The 14,637-nt window shown below is 36.5% G+C and overlaps 1 long non-coding RNA gene across 2 annotated transcripts in view; it reads right to left on the bottom strand.

The window, feature by feature from the left end:
- Positions 1-748: 748 nt before the first annotated feature.
- LOC139184205 (uncharacterized) overlaps positions 749-14,637 on the bottom strand; it is a 307,785-nt gene continuing 293,896 nt past the window's right edge. For both annotated transcript variants that reach the window (XR_011567766.1, XR_011567767.1), the window contains one exon: positions 749-5,138. This is a non-coding gene — a long non-coding RNA (uncharacterized lncRNA). The remainder of the gene's footprint in view (positions 5,139-14,637) is intronic.

The raw sequence follows: 14,637 nt of genomic DNA, 5'->3' as shown, positions 1-14,637 counted from the left end.
CTTTTTAATATGCTGTCTAGATTTGTCATAGCTTTTCTTCGAAGGAGCAAGCCTACAAATTACATTCTGCTCTTTCTTGTAGCTATAAATGCCTGTATTTAAAAGACTAAGCCTGTATTGAAGAGAATATAACTCTTTTCTATAGTTTTAAATACCTGTGTAAGAGAAGTTCAGATGTAGTATCATTAGCACACAGAGAAGCTAAAAAACAGAATTCCAAGAGGCAATATCAGGGGTAACTTCTGGGAGGACGTTGCAATTGCCATCAGGCTAAGGTATGAACAGTTATTATTAGAAACCTTATAAATGAGCTGATATACCATGAATTGCTGGATGAGTCCATTGTCTTTTCTTACTCGCTCTACCAGGGTGGCAGCTGAGGAAAGAAGCACAGATCACAGATGTGAAAAAAGGCTCATCAGAACCTTAATAGATGAAGCCAAAGAAGATGCAGATGCTGGGAAAGCATTCACTATCGTACACAGTTTTACTCGCACAGTTTCATCCTTTCTAGTTGCATAGGGTTATCCTCACAGACCATCAGTGGGGACAGCCTCCAGACCACTGAGTTATTATTATAAATCAGACATATGTTATTTTTTTCCATATGGTACTTTAAAAGGGACAGAATGAGGGTAGGAGCTGGAAAAATTGAATGAGTAAATATGGACAGTGAGGCATCCTAGAAGAGAAATTATCATAAACTTTCAAAAGTAGGAAAAAAGGAATTTTCAAAGCTGTACCCTTACTATAATGGTAAAAGTTTACTGAATGAATTTCAAGACACAGGGGGGGAAAGCCTCTTACGACTTTAACAGAGGAATCACATTGAGCCTTTAAACCAATTTGTATAGAATAGCCATCTTGGAAATATCTAGTTTTCCAACCCATAAATTTGGTATGTCTCTCCATTTACCTAGATCTTTTTTAACTATGGAGAAGGAAATGGCAACCCACTCCAGCTGATAAATCCCATGGACGGAGGAGCCTGGTGGGCTACAGTCTACGGGGTCGCAAAGAGTCGGACACAACTGAGTGACTTCACTCACTCACTCACTCTTTAACTATGGTTGACAACTTTTTGTAATTTTTTTAAAAATCACTTTATATTGTAGTTGATTAACAAAGATGTGTTACAAAAAAATGATTCAGTTACTTTTTAAATCATTTTATATTGTAGTTGATTAACACAGATGTGTTACAACAAAGTGATTCAGTTACACATACACATGTATCTATTCTTTTCCCATTTAGGCTATTAAACAGTATTGAGCACAGTTCTCTGTGCAATACACTAGGTCTTGTTGGTTATTTTAAATATACCAGTGTGTGTAAGTCAGTCCCAAACTCCCAATCTATCTCTCCCCTGAACACTTTCAACCTGGGAACTGTAAATTCATTTTCTAAGTCTGTGAGTCTGTTTCTCTTTTGTAAATAAGTTCAATTGTATCATTTTGTTTAGATTCCACATATAAATGATATTATGTGATATCTGCCTTTTTTCTGTCTTTCTTCACTGGGTGTGATAATCTCTACATCCATTCATGTAGCTGCAAATGGCATTACTTCATTCTTGTTTGTGGCTGAGTAATATTCCATTGTGTATGTATATGACTTTTTTATTAATTTATCTGTTGATGGACACTTAGTTTGCTTCCGTGTGCTAGCTATTATAAATACCACTGCAATGAACACTGGGATGCATGTGTTCTTTAGAACTATGTTTCTCTCTCTGATTATATGCCCAGGAGTGGGATTCCTGGATCATATTATAGTTCTATTTTTAGTTTTTAAAGGAATCTCCATACTGTTTTCCATAGTGGCTGCACCAATTTACATTTCCACCAATCGTAGGGGATACCCTTTTCTCCACACCCTCTCCAGCATTTACTGTCTGTAGACTTTTTGATGATGGCCATTCTGACTGCTGTGAGGTGATATCTCATTGTAGTTTTGATTGGCATTTCTCTAATAATTGCAGTGTTGAGCATCTTTTCTTGGTCACTTGTATGTCTTCTTTGGAGAAATGTCTACTTAACTCTTCTCATTTTTTAAATTTTTTTTTGTTTTTTTGTGTGTTTGATATTCAGCCTGAAGAACTGTGTGTAAATTTTGGAGATTAATCAGTTGTCAGTCACATCATTTTCAAATATTTTCTCCCATTCTGGGGTTGTATTTTTGTTTTGTTTCTGGGTTTCTTTGCTTTGCAAAAAGTTTATGAGTTTAATTGGGTCTCATTTGTATTTTTTGTTTGTTTCCAGTACTCAAAAAGACAGAGCAAAAAAGATATTGCTGTGAATTATGTTGAAGAGAGTTGAGCTTGTTTTCCACAGAGTTTTACAGTATCCAGTTTTATATTCAGGTCTCTAATCCATTTTGAGTTCACTTTTGTGTATGCGGTTAAATAATATTTTAATTTCATTTTTTTACATGCAGATATCAAGTTTTCCCAGGACCATTTATTAAAGACTATCTTTTCTCCATTAAAAAAAAAATTATTCTAGTGAAAAAAATTGTTCTATGAAAGGAAAATGCAATTAGTAATCTGATAGGGATTCCAATGAACCTGTAGATTGCCTTGGGTAGTATATTCATTTTGACTATATTGATTCTTCTGATCCAAGAACATGGTATATCTTTCCATCTGTTTCTTCCACCTTCATTTCTTTCATCAATATTTTTTAGTTTTTGGAATACAGGTCTTTTGGCTCTTTAGGTAGGTTTATTCCTAGGTGTTTTATTCTTTTTGATGTAATGGTAAATGAAATTGTTTAATTTATCTTTCTGATCTTTTGTTGTTAATGTATAGAAATGTTCATTTTCTGTGTATTGATTTTGTATCCTGCAACTTTATCAAACTCATTGATGAGCTCTAGTGTTTTTTCATAGCATCTTTAGGATGTTCTATATATAATATCATGTCATTTGCAAACAGGAACAATTTTACTTGTTTTCCGATCTGGATTCCTTTTCCTTATTTTTCTTTTCTAATTGCCATGGGTAGGCCTTCCAAAAACTATGTTGAATAAAAGTGGAGAGAGTGGACATCCTTGTCTTAGAGGATTTTTGATCTTAGAGGAAATGCTTTCAGCTTTACACTGTTGAGTATTATGTTAGCAGTAGGTTTGTCATATATGGCCCTTATTATGTTGACGTAGGGAGAAGGCAATGGCAACCCACTCCAGTACTCTTGCCTGGGAAAATCCCATGGACGGAGGAGCCTGGTAGGGTGCAGTCCATGGGGTCGCTAAGAATCGGACACGACTGAATGACTTCACTTTCACTTTTCACTTTCATGCATTGGAGAAGGAAATGGCAACCCACTCCAGTGTTCTTGCCTGGAGAATCCCAGGGACGGGGGAGCCTGGTGGGCTGCCATGTATGGGGTCTCACAGGATCAGACACGACTGAAGCGACTTAGCAGCAGCAGCATGTTGAGTTAGCTTCCGTGTATGCCAACTTTCTGGAGAGTTAATGGATGCTGATTTTTGTTAAAAATTTTTATGCATCTATTGAGATGTCATATGGTTTTTATTCTTCAATTTATTGATGTGGTGTATCACACTGATTGATTTGCAGATATTAAAAAAAATCCTTGTATCCCTGGGATAAATCCCACTTGATCATGGTGTATGATCATTTAAAAATATTGTTGGATTTGGATTGCTAGTATTTTGTTGAGAATTTTTGCGTCTATATTCATCAGTGATACTGGCTTGTAATTTTCTCTTTTTGTGCTGTCTAGTTTTGGAATCAGGATGGTGGAGGCCTCACAGAATAATTTTGGGGAGTGTTCCTTCCTTTGAAATTTTTTGGAAAATTTTCAGAAGGATAGGTATTCTCTAAATATTTAATAGAATTTGCCTGTGAAACCATCTGGTCTTGGAGTTTTGCTTTTGGGAGTTTTTAAATCACCATTTCAATTTCAGTACTTATAATTGGCTTATTCATATTTTTTATTTCTTGTGGGTCCAGTCTTAGAAGTTTATACATTTCTAAGAATTTGTCTGTTTCTTCTAGATTGTCTATATTTTGGGGCATAGAGTTACTTGTAGTAGTCTCTTATGATATTTTGCATTTCTGTGGTGTCTGTTGTAACTTCTTTTTCATTTCTAATTTTATTGATTTGAGCCTTCTCCCTCTTTTTCTTGATGAGTCTGATTTAAAGTTTATCAATTTTGTTTATTTTTTCCAAGAACGAGTTTTTAGTTTCATTGGTCTTTTCCAATGTTTTTTTCATCTCTATATTTCACTTATTTCTGCTCTTATCTTTATGATTTCTAACTTTGGGTTTTGTTTGTTTTTCTCTAGTTGTTTTGGTGTAAGATTAGGTTGTTTGAGATTTTTCTTTTCCCTGAGATAACACTGTATCACTATAAACTTCCCTGTTAGAACTGCTTCTGTTGAGTCCCACAGGTTTTGGATCATTGTGCTTTGGTTTTCATTTGTCTCTAGGTATTTTTTTTTTCCTTTTGATTTTCTTCAGTGATCCATTGGTTGTTTGCTAGCGTATTGTTTAGCCTCCACATATTTGTGTTTTTCACAGTTTTTTTTCCTTATTATTTATTTATTTAAGTTGAGAATTGTTTTATTCAGCAGACTTTTTGAGGGCTCAAGCCCAGGAGACAGCCTCTCAGATAGCTCTGAGGTACTGTTCTGATGGATATATAAGAATTTTGCAACAAAAGCAGGTAGTCAGAACATCAAAAGCTTACTATTAGAGAAAACTAAGCATCTCACATGAATGAATTTAGCTTTTTTCTTGTAGCGGAAGAAACAAAACAAGAATCTGGGCTTAATGAAATCATTCCTTTGCTATGCACCTTAGCTATCCAATGCCAGTATCTTGTTCTTTTCCATCCTGAATCCCCTCAGGATGCACCACTGGGAGTGTCTGCAGTGGCTGAAGGCTTGGCAATAGTCTACCCATTGGTCTCCATACTGGAGTCCCTCAGGGCTCACCAGCCAGGCCACAGTACTGGCTGATGGCTAGACAGCTGCAGCATCCTTTCTTGACAGGGCAGCACATTTTTCATTCTCAGCTGTAAAGGACATTGAGCCTCAGTTTTCTCCAAGCCAGCTTCCTCCAGGTGGTTCCTCTGCCCATCAAGAGGGTCAGTGGGCCTGTGGCCCTGGGTCTGGAAAAGTAAAAAGCAATCAAGTTTTGAGAAAATAATATATAGGAGATTCTTCATGACCTTGAGGTGAGCAGGTAGCAAAGAATTCTTAAACAGGACCCAAACAGGACTAATCATAATAAAAAATACATTGAACTTAATTAATATTTGGCTACAGGCTTTTAAAAATTATCTTTCTGTTTATAAAAAAATGAAAATTGCTCTTTAAAAAGGACATTGAAAATCAGATGGTAATGGTGTATTTTCTATCACGGCACACCCCACTTATACTCCTCTACCCTCTCTAATTCCCCATTGATTGCCCAGAAAAAAATTTTTCTACAACAACCATACTTGTCATTGACAGGTTAACTGGTTTGGTGATATTTTATAAGCAAAAGAATATTCACATTTATAAAAATAATTAGATTACACTTTCCTTGATGCCATGGAGTAGCTCAGACTTATCCCGGTAATTAATCTGACTTGATCATCAGTAACAGTCATACAGACTTAATCTGCAAGACTCCAGAGAGAAACAAGGCTCAATGAGAAATCAAAGTGAGTAGCACTAGAGTCTTAGAAGGGCCTGGAATCTAACGTAAAACAGCTCCCAAACCAATCAGTGTCATGTATGGTCATAGTTTAGAAGAGGTAAGGTAACTGGGAATAGAAGCAGCAGGATGAAACCTACTGGTAGAAAATCACATTTTCTCATAGTGTATAAAAAAGAAGTGGGATCACACAGTCACAAGACCAAGAATTAGGGAAGGGCATTTAAGGGCAGAGGAAACAGCACATCATGTGGCATGAATATTCCATCATGGAATACTCAATGTCCTGCATTATGAGGCGGAAAACAGTGTGAGTGATGATTTGAAAGTAATCAATGGTAATAGGAGAGATTAAAGGAGCAAATTGAATTGCTGGCTTAGAAAGGGTTTTGTAAAAACGTACTACTGTATTCAGATGTCTTTCTGTAGGTAAAGCTTTTTGAGTAGGCAATTAACACTTCTAATTTTCAGAATTTGATAACTCTAAAAATGCAAATAAAATATAAAATAAGTGGATACTGAATTTGGAGACTTTCTTTAATTGGAAAAAAGTACATGCTCATTGTAAATAATCAAAGAAGATGTTGATGTATTAAGAAAAGAGGAACACGTGTACACCCGTGGTGGAGCCATGTTGATGTATGGCAAAACCAATACAATATTGTAATTAGCCTCCAATTAAAATAAATAAATTTATATTAAAAAAAAGAAAGAAAAGGGGATATTACCTACCATTCTCCCCTAACCCCAAGCAGTTCTTCTTGGATGTGTTGCTAATCACTCAATCATGTCCTACTCTTTGTGACCCCATGGATTGTAGCCTACCAGGCTCCTCTGTCTTCTGGCATTCTCCAGGCAAGAATACTGGAGTGGGTTGACATGCCCTTCTCTAGGGGGTATTCCCAACCCAGGGATAGGACCCTGGTCTCCCACATTGTAGGCGACTTCTTTACCATCTGAGACACCTAACCTGTGTTAATAGTTTGGTATTTATCATGTTATACTTTTATCTACAATCAAAACATAGAAAAACATATGCATGTGTACACATACAATTTTATAAAAATAGGATAATGCTATAGGCATTGCCCCTGAATTTTTTTTCTAAATTCAAAAGTCATTACTTTATAGTAATTATAAAGAGTGATAATGTAAAAAAAGAAAAAAATTACCATATGTGCCTGGTCCTCTTTTAACAATTTTATTGGCAGTATTTCATTTAACCCTCATTATAATGATGTGGTACTATTATTTTCTATATTTAAAAATAAGAAAGTTGAAACTCAGGTTAAAGAACTCTCCTAAGGTCAGATCACCCAGCTGTGTTAAGACCAATGTCAATGAGTGTATTGCATCTATTTTATTCTAAGAGTTTTATAATTTCCAGTCTTACATTTAGGTCTTTAATCCACTTTGAGTTTATTTTTGTATGAGGAGTGAGAAAAGGTTCTAGTTTCACTCTTTTACATGTAGCTGACCATATTTCCCAATAGCACTTATTGAAGACCCTGTCTTTTCCCTATTGTATATTCATGCTCCCTTTGTAGTAGAGTAATTGGCCAAATGTGGGATTCTTTCTGGGTTCTGTTCTGTTCCATTGATCTGTGTGTGTCTCTTTGTGCCATTTCATACTGTGATGATTACTGTAGTTCTGTAGTATAGTCTGAAGTCAGGGAGTGTAATACCTCTGTCTCTGATCTTTTTTCTCAAGATTGCTTTGACTATTCAGGGTCTTTTGTGGTCCTACACAAATGTTAATATTATTGGTTCTAATTCTGTTAAAAATGTCATGAGTATTTTAATAGGGACTGCATTAAATCTATAGATAGTAAGGATAGTTTTTTAGCTTTTTAAATTTTTTAATCAGTGGAAAATTGCTTTACAATTTTGTGTTGGTTTCTGCAGTAAAACTATGTGAATTAGTTGTAATTACGTGTGTGTGTGTGTGTGCGTGTGTATCCCCTCTCTCCCTCATGTCCCGGGATATTTTAACAATATTAATTCTTCCAATCCATGAAAACAGAATATCTTTCCATTTATTTGTGTCATCTTCAATTTATTTTAGCAGTGTCTTACAGTTTTTGAGTATTCCTACATATACTCTTTTTTATTTGCTTATAATCAAATACTTTTGATTTGATTATAAATGAAATTGTTTTCTTTCTGATATTTCATTATTACTGTATAGAAAAGTAACAGATTTCTATATATTGTATCCTGAAACTTAGCTGAGTTTATTTATTCTAAAATTTTTTTGGTGGAGAATTTAGGGTTTTCTAAATATATTATAGCATCATGTCATCTGCAAAGAGTGACAATTTTACTTCTTCCCTTCCAATTTGTGTTTTATTTCTTTTACTTCCCTAGTTGCTGTGACTAGGACTTATAATATTATGTTAAATAGAAGTGATGGTAATGGTCATCTTTGTTTTATTGCTGAATTTAGAGGAAAGGCTGGAAAGCCTTTCACCATTGAGTATGATGTTAGCTGTGGGTTTGTTTTAAAAGGATTTAATATATTGAGATATGTTCCCTCTATATGCACTTTGGTGAGAATTTTTAGCATGGATGGATGTTGAATTTTGTCAAATGCTTTTCCTCATACATTGAGGAAATTATGTGTTTTTATCTTTCCTTTTGTTAATGTAGTGTATTGCATTGATTGATTTTGCATATGTTTAAATATCCTTGTGGACCTGGAATAAATCCCACTTGATCGTGGTATAGGATCCTATTTATGCATTGTGGAATTCTGTTTGCTAATATTTTGCTGAGGATTTTTTTTGTCTGTGTTCATCCAGGATTATTGTTGTTCAGTCCCCTCAGTTATCTCCAACTTTTGTGACTCCATGGCCTGAAGGACACCAAGCTTCTCTGTCCTTCACCAACTCCCAGAATTTGCTAAACTCATGTCCATTGAGTCAGTGATGCCATGCAACCATCTCATCCTCTGTCGTCTCCTTCTCCTCCTGCCTTCAATCTTTCCCAGCATCAGGGTCTTTTCCAATGAGTTGGATCTTTGCATCAGGTGGCCAAAGTAATGGAGCTCCAGCTTCACCATCAGTCTTCCAATGAATATTCAGGGTTGATTTCTTTTAGGATTGACTGGTTTGATCTCCCTGCTGTCCAAAGGACTCTTAAGTGTCTTCTCCAGCATTACCATTCAAAGGCATCAATTGGGGCTCAGCCTTTTTTATGGTCCAACTCTCACATCCATACATGACTAATGGAAAAATCATAGCTTTGACTATAGAGGCCTTTGTCAGCAAAATAATGTCTTGGTTTTTAATATGCTGTCTAGGTTGGTCATAGCTTTTCTTCCAAAGAGCAAGCGTCTTTTAATTTCATGGCTGCAGTCACCATCTTCAGATGGTGAAAATGAAGAACATAAAGTCTGTCACTGTTTCCATTGTTATCCCATCTGTTTCTCATGAAGTAATGGGACTGGATACCATGATCTTGACTTTTTGAATGTTGAGTTTCATGCTAGCTCTTTCACTCTTCTGTTTTACCTTCATCAAGAGACTCTAGTTCCTCTTCAATGTCTGCCATTAGGGTACTGTCATTTGCATATCTGAGGTTATTGATATTTCTCTCAGCATCTTGACTTCAGCTTGTGCTTCATGCAGCCTGGCATTTCACATGATGCACTCTGCATATAAGTCAAATAAGCAGGGTAACAATATACAGCCTTGACTTACTCCTTTCCCCATTTGGAACCAGTCTGTTGTTTCATGTCCAATTCTAACTGTTGCTTCTTGACCTGCATACAAAATTTCTCAGGAGGTAAGTAAGGTGGTCTGGTATGCCCATTTCTTACAGAATTTTCCACATTCTCTTGTGATCCACACAGTCAAAGGCTTTAGCATAGTCAGTAAAGCAGATGTTTTTCTAGAATTCTCTTGCTTGTTCTATGATCCCATGGATGTTGGAAATTTGATCGCTGGTTCCTCTGCCTCTTCTAAATCCAGCTTGTACATCTGAAAGTTCTTGGTTGACATACTATTGAAACCTAGCTTGAAGGATTTTGAGCATGACCTTGCTAGTGTATGAAATGAGTGCAATGGTGTGGCAGTTTGAACATTCTTTGGCATTGCCTTTCTTTGGGATTGGAATGAAAACTGACCTTTTCCAGTCCTGTGGCCACTGCTGAGTTTTCCAAGTTTGCTGGCATATTGAGTGTGGCACTTTCACAGCATCATCTTTTAGGAGTTGAAATAGCTCAACTGGAATTCCATCACCTCCACTAGTTCTGTTCATAGTGATGCTTCCTAAGGTTCACTTGACTTTGCACTCCAGGAAGTCTGAGTGATCACACCATCATGGTTATCTGGTCATGATGATCATTTGTGTACAGTTCTTCTGTGTATTCTTGCCACCTCTTCTTAATATCGTTTGCTTCTGTTAGGTCCATACCATTCTGTCCTTTATTGTGCCAATCTTTGCATGAAATATTCCCTTGGTATCTATAATTTTCTTGAAGAGATCTCTAGGCTTTCCTATTCTTTTGTTTTCCTCTATTTTTTTGCATTGTTCTTTTAAAAGGTTTTCTTGTATCTCCTGGCTATTCTTTGGAACTCTGAATTCAAATGGGTATATTTTTCCTTTTCTTCTTTGCCTTTTGCTTGTCTTCTTTTCTCAACTATTTGTAAGGCCTCATCAGAGAACCATTTTGCCTTTTTGCATTTCTTTTTCTTGGGGATGTTCTTGATCACTGCCTCCTGTACAATTTTATGAACCTCTGTCCATAGTTCTTCAGGCACTCTGTCTATCATATCTAATCCCTTGAATCTATTTGTCACTTCCACTGTATAATCACAAGGGATTTAATTTAGGCCATACCTGAATGGCCTAGTGGTTTTCAATACTTTCTTCACGTACAAGTCAATTTTGAAATAAGTAGTTTATAATCAGAGAAGGCAATGGCAACCCACTCCAGTGTTCTTGCCTGGAGAATCCCAGGGACAGGGGAGCCTGGTGGGCTGCCATCTATGGGGTCACACAGAGTCGGACACAACTGAAGTGACTTAGCAGCAGCAGCAGCAGCAGCAATTTATAATCTGAGCCACAGTCAGCTCTCAGTCTTATTTGCTGACTATATAGAGTTTCATCTTTGGCTACAAAGAATATAATCAATCTGATTGTGTTATTGACCAGCTGATAATGTCCATGTATAGAGTCATCTCTAGTGTTGTTGGAAGAGGGTGTTCTTTTGGCAAAACTGTTGGCATATTGACCTATTATTTTCTTTGTAGTGTGTTGGTCTGGTTTTGATATTAGGATAATAATGCTGGGTTTGTAGAATGAGTTTGGACTTATTTCCTCCTCTTCAATTTCTTGGAATGGTTCATGAAGGATAGGTATTGACTCTTTAAATGTTTGCTAGAATTCCATTGTGAAGCCATCTGATCCTGAACTTTCATTTGTTGTGATTTTTTTTATTACTGATTCAATTTAAATACTACTAATTAGTCTATTGACATTTTCTATTTCTTTATGATTCAGTCTTAGAAAACTATGTTTCTAGGATTTATCTATTTCTTCTGGGCTGTCCAACATGTTGGTGTGTAACTGCTCATAGTTCTCTGTTATGATTGCTAATATATTTGTTATATTGGATATAACTTTAACTGTTTAATTTATATTTTTGTTTGAGACTTCTCTCTTTTTCGCTTAATGAGTCTAGCTAAAGATCTGTCAATTTTGTTTATCTTTTCCAAGACCAGCTGTAATTTCTATTGACCTTTTACCTTTTTTTTTTCTTTTGGGAGGGGAAAAATGGCATCTTATATTTTATTTCCTCTATAATTTTTATTATTTCCTTCCTTCTGTTGACTTTGGGCTTTGTTTGGTCTCCTTTTTCTCTTAATTCCTTTAAATGGAAAGGTGGGTTATTGAGATTTGTCTTGTTTCTTGAGGTAGCCCTTTGTCACTATAAACTTATGTCTTAGAACTACTTTGCTGAGTTCTATGGATTTGGGGAAATTTTGTTTCTATTTTCATTTGTCTCAGGGTATCTGATTTCCTCTTTATTTTTTCAGTGACCCATTTTTTTTTTAGTGGCATGTTGTTTTAGTCTCCACATGCTTTGGGTTCCTTCCCTATTTTTCTTCCTGTAATTGGTTTCTAGTTTCATATCATTATGGTCAACAAAGATGTTTAATATAATTTCAATCTTCTTAAATTTATTAAGACTTGATTTCTGGCCTAACATGTGCTCTATCCTGGAGAAAATTCTATGTGCACTTGAAAAGAATGTATGTTCTACTGATTTGGGGTGTATTGTATATATATCTATTAAGTCTATTGGGGTTGCATATGTTTTTGAAGGCCACTGTTTCCTTATTGATTTTCTGTCTGGATGATCTATCCATTGATGTAAAAGTCCTGTACTACTAATGTGTTACTGTCAATTTCTCCCATTATGTAAGTTCACATTTGCTTTACATTTAGGCTCTTATATCAGGCGTATAGGTTCATGAAAGTAATACCTTCTTCGTGGACCAACTCCTTTCATTTCAGTTCAGTCGCTCAGTCATGTCTGACTCTTTGCGACCCCATGAATCACAGCACACCAGGCCTCCCTGTCCATCACCAATTCCCAGAGTTCACTCAGACTCATGTCCATTGAGTCAGGGATGCCATCCAGCCATCTCATCCTCTGTCGTCCCCTTCTCCGCCTGCCCCCAAGCCCTCCCAGCATCAGAGTCTTTTCCAATGAGTCAACTCTTCGCATGAGGTGGCCAAAGTACTGGAGTTTCAACTTTAGCATCATTCCTTCCAAAGAACACCCAGGGCTGATCTCCTTCAGAATGGACTGGTTGGATCTCCTTGCAGTCCAAGGGACTCTCAAGAGTCTTCTCCAACACCACAGTTCAAAAGCATCAATTCTTCAGCACTCAGCCGTCTTCACAGTCCAACTCTCACATCCATACATGACCACTGGAAAAAACATAGCCTTGACTGGATGGATGTTTGTTGGCAAAGTAATGTCTCTGCTTTTGAATATGCTATCTAAGTTGGTCATAACTTTCCTTCCAAGGAGTCAGCGTCTTTTAATTTCATGGCTGCAGTCACCATCTGCAGTGATTTTGGAGCCCAAAAAAATAAAGTCTGACACTGTTTCCACTGTTTCCCCATCTATTTCCCATGAAGTGATGGGACCAGATGCCATGATCTTTGTTTTCTGAATATTGAGCTTTAAGCCAACTTTTTCACTGTCCACTTTCACTTTCATCAAGAGTCTTTTTAGTTCCTCTTCACTTTCTGCCATAAGGGTGGTGTCATCTTCGTATCTGAGGTTATTGATATTTCTCCCAGAAATCTTGATTGCAGCTTGTGCTTCCTCCAGCCCAGCGTTTCTCATGATGTACTCTGCATATAAATTAAATAAGCAGGGTGACAATATACAGCCTTGACATACTCCTTTTCCTATTTGGAACTAGTCTGTTGTTCCATGTCCAGTTCTAACTGTTGCTTCCTGACCTGCATATAGGTTTCTCAAGAGGCAGATCAGGTGGTCTGGTATTCCCATCTCTTTCAGAATTTTCCACAGTTTATTGTGCTCCACACAGTCAAAGGCTTTGGCATAGTCAATAAAGCAGAAATAGATGCTTTTCTGGAACTCTCTTGCTTTTTCCATGATCTAGAAGATGTTGGCAATTTGATCTCTGGTTCCTCTTCCTTTTCTAAAACCAGCTTGAACATCTGGAAGTTCACGGTTCACGTACTGCTGAAGCCTGGCTTGGAGAATTTTGAGCATTACTTTACTAGCGTGTGAGATGCGTGCAATTGTGCGGTAGTTTGAGCATTCTTTGGCATTGCCTTTCTGTGGGATTGGAATGAAAACTGACCTTTTCCAGTCCTGTGGCCACTGCTGAGTTTTCCAAATTTGCTGGCATATTGAGTGCAGCACTTTCACAGCATCATCTTTCAGGATTTGAAATAGCTCAACTGGAATTCCATCACCTCCACTAGCTTTATTCATAGTGATGCTTTCTAAGGTCCACTTGACTTCACATTCCAGGATGTCTGGCTCTAGGTGAGTGATCATACCATTGTGATTATCTTGGTTGTGAAGATCTTTTTTGTACAGTTCTTCTGTGTATTCCTGCCACCTCTTCTTAATATCTTCTGCTTCTGTTAGGTCCATACCATTTCTGTCCTTTATCGAGCCCATCTTTGCATGAAATGTTCCCTTGGTATCTCTAATTTTCTTGAAGAGATCTCCTTTATCATTATATAAAATCTTCTTTGTCTTTTGTTATAGGCTTTGTTTTAAAGTCTGTTTTGTCTGACATAAATATTCGTACTTCAGGTTTCTTTTTATTTCCATTTACGTGGAATATCTTTTTACATCTCTTCATTTTCATTCTGTGTGTCTTTAGCTGTAAAGTGAGCCTTTACAGACAATATACAACTGGGTGTTACTTTTTATCCATTCATGCACCCTCTACTTTTTGATTGGAGCATTTATTCCACTGACATTTAAAGTGATTGTTCATAGTTATGTGATTTTGCTATTTTGTTACTTATTTTCCCACTGTTTTTGTGTGTGTGTGTGTGTGTGGTTCTTCTCTGTTCTTTCAGCCTCTTCCCTATGGATTGATGATTTTCTTTAGATTTGTATTTGGGTTCCTCTCTGTGTTTGTTGTGTGTGTGTCTGTGTGCATCTAGTGTAGCTTTTTGAATGGTACTGACAAAAAGGTTTATATATATATCAACCGGTTACTATCTGCAAGGTCAAACACATTCTAAAAGCACTACATCTTTACCGTGTTTTATGTTTTAGCATTATATTTTACATCTTTACAGATATCCTTTAAGGGTTTACTGGAGTTATATTTGATTTTACAGTTTTTTGTGTTTAACCCTTACAATAGCTTAACTGCCTTTACTATATATTTACCTTTACCAGTGAGATAACTGTCTTTCATATATTTTCTTACAGCCTCTTATAGCCTTTT

Source organism: Bos indicus, chromosome 7 (genome assembly GCF_029378745.1).
Source record: "Bos indicus isolate NIAB-ARS_2022 breed Sahiwal x Tharparkar chromosome 7, NIAB-ARS_B.indTharparkar_mat_pri_1.0, whole genome shotgun sequence".
NCBI lineage: Eukaryota > Metazoa > Chordata > Mammalia > Artiodactyla > Bovidae > Bos > Bos indicus.
This window is presented reverse-complemented; position numbering and strand designations above follow the sequence as displayed.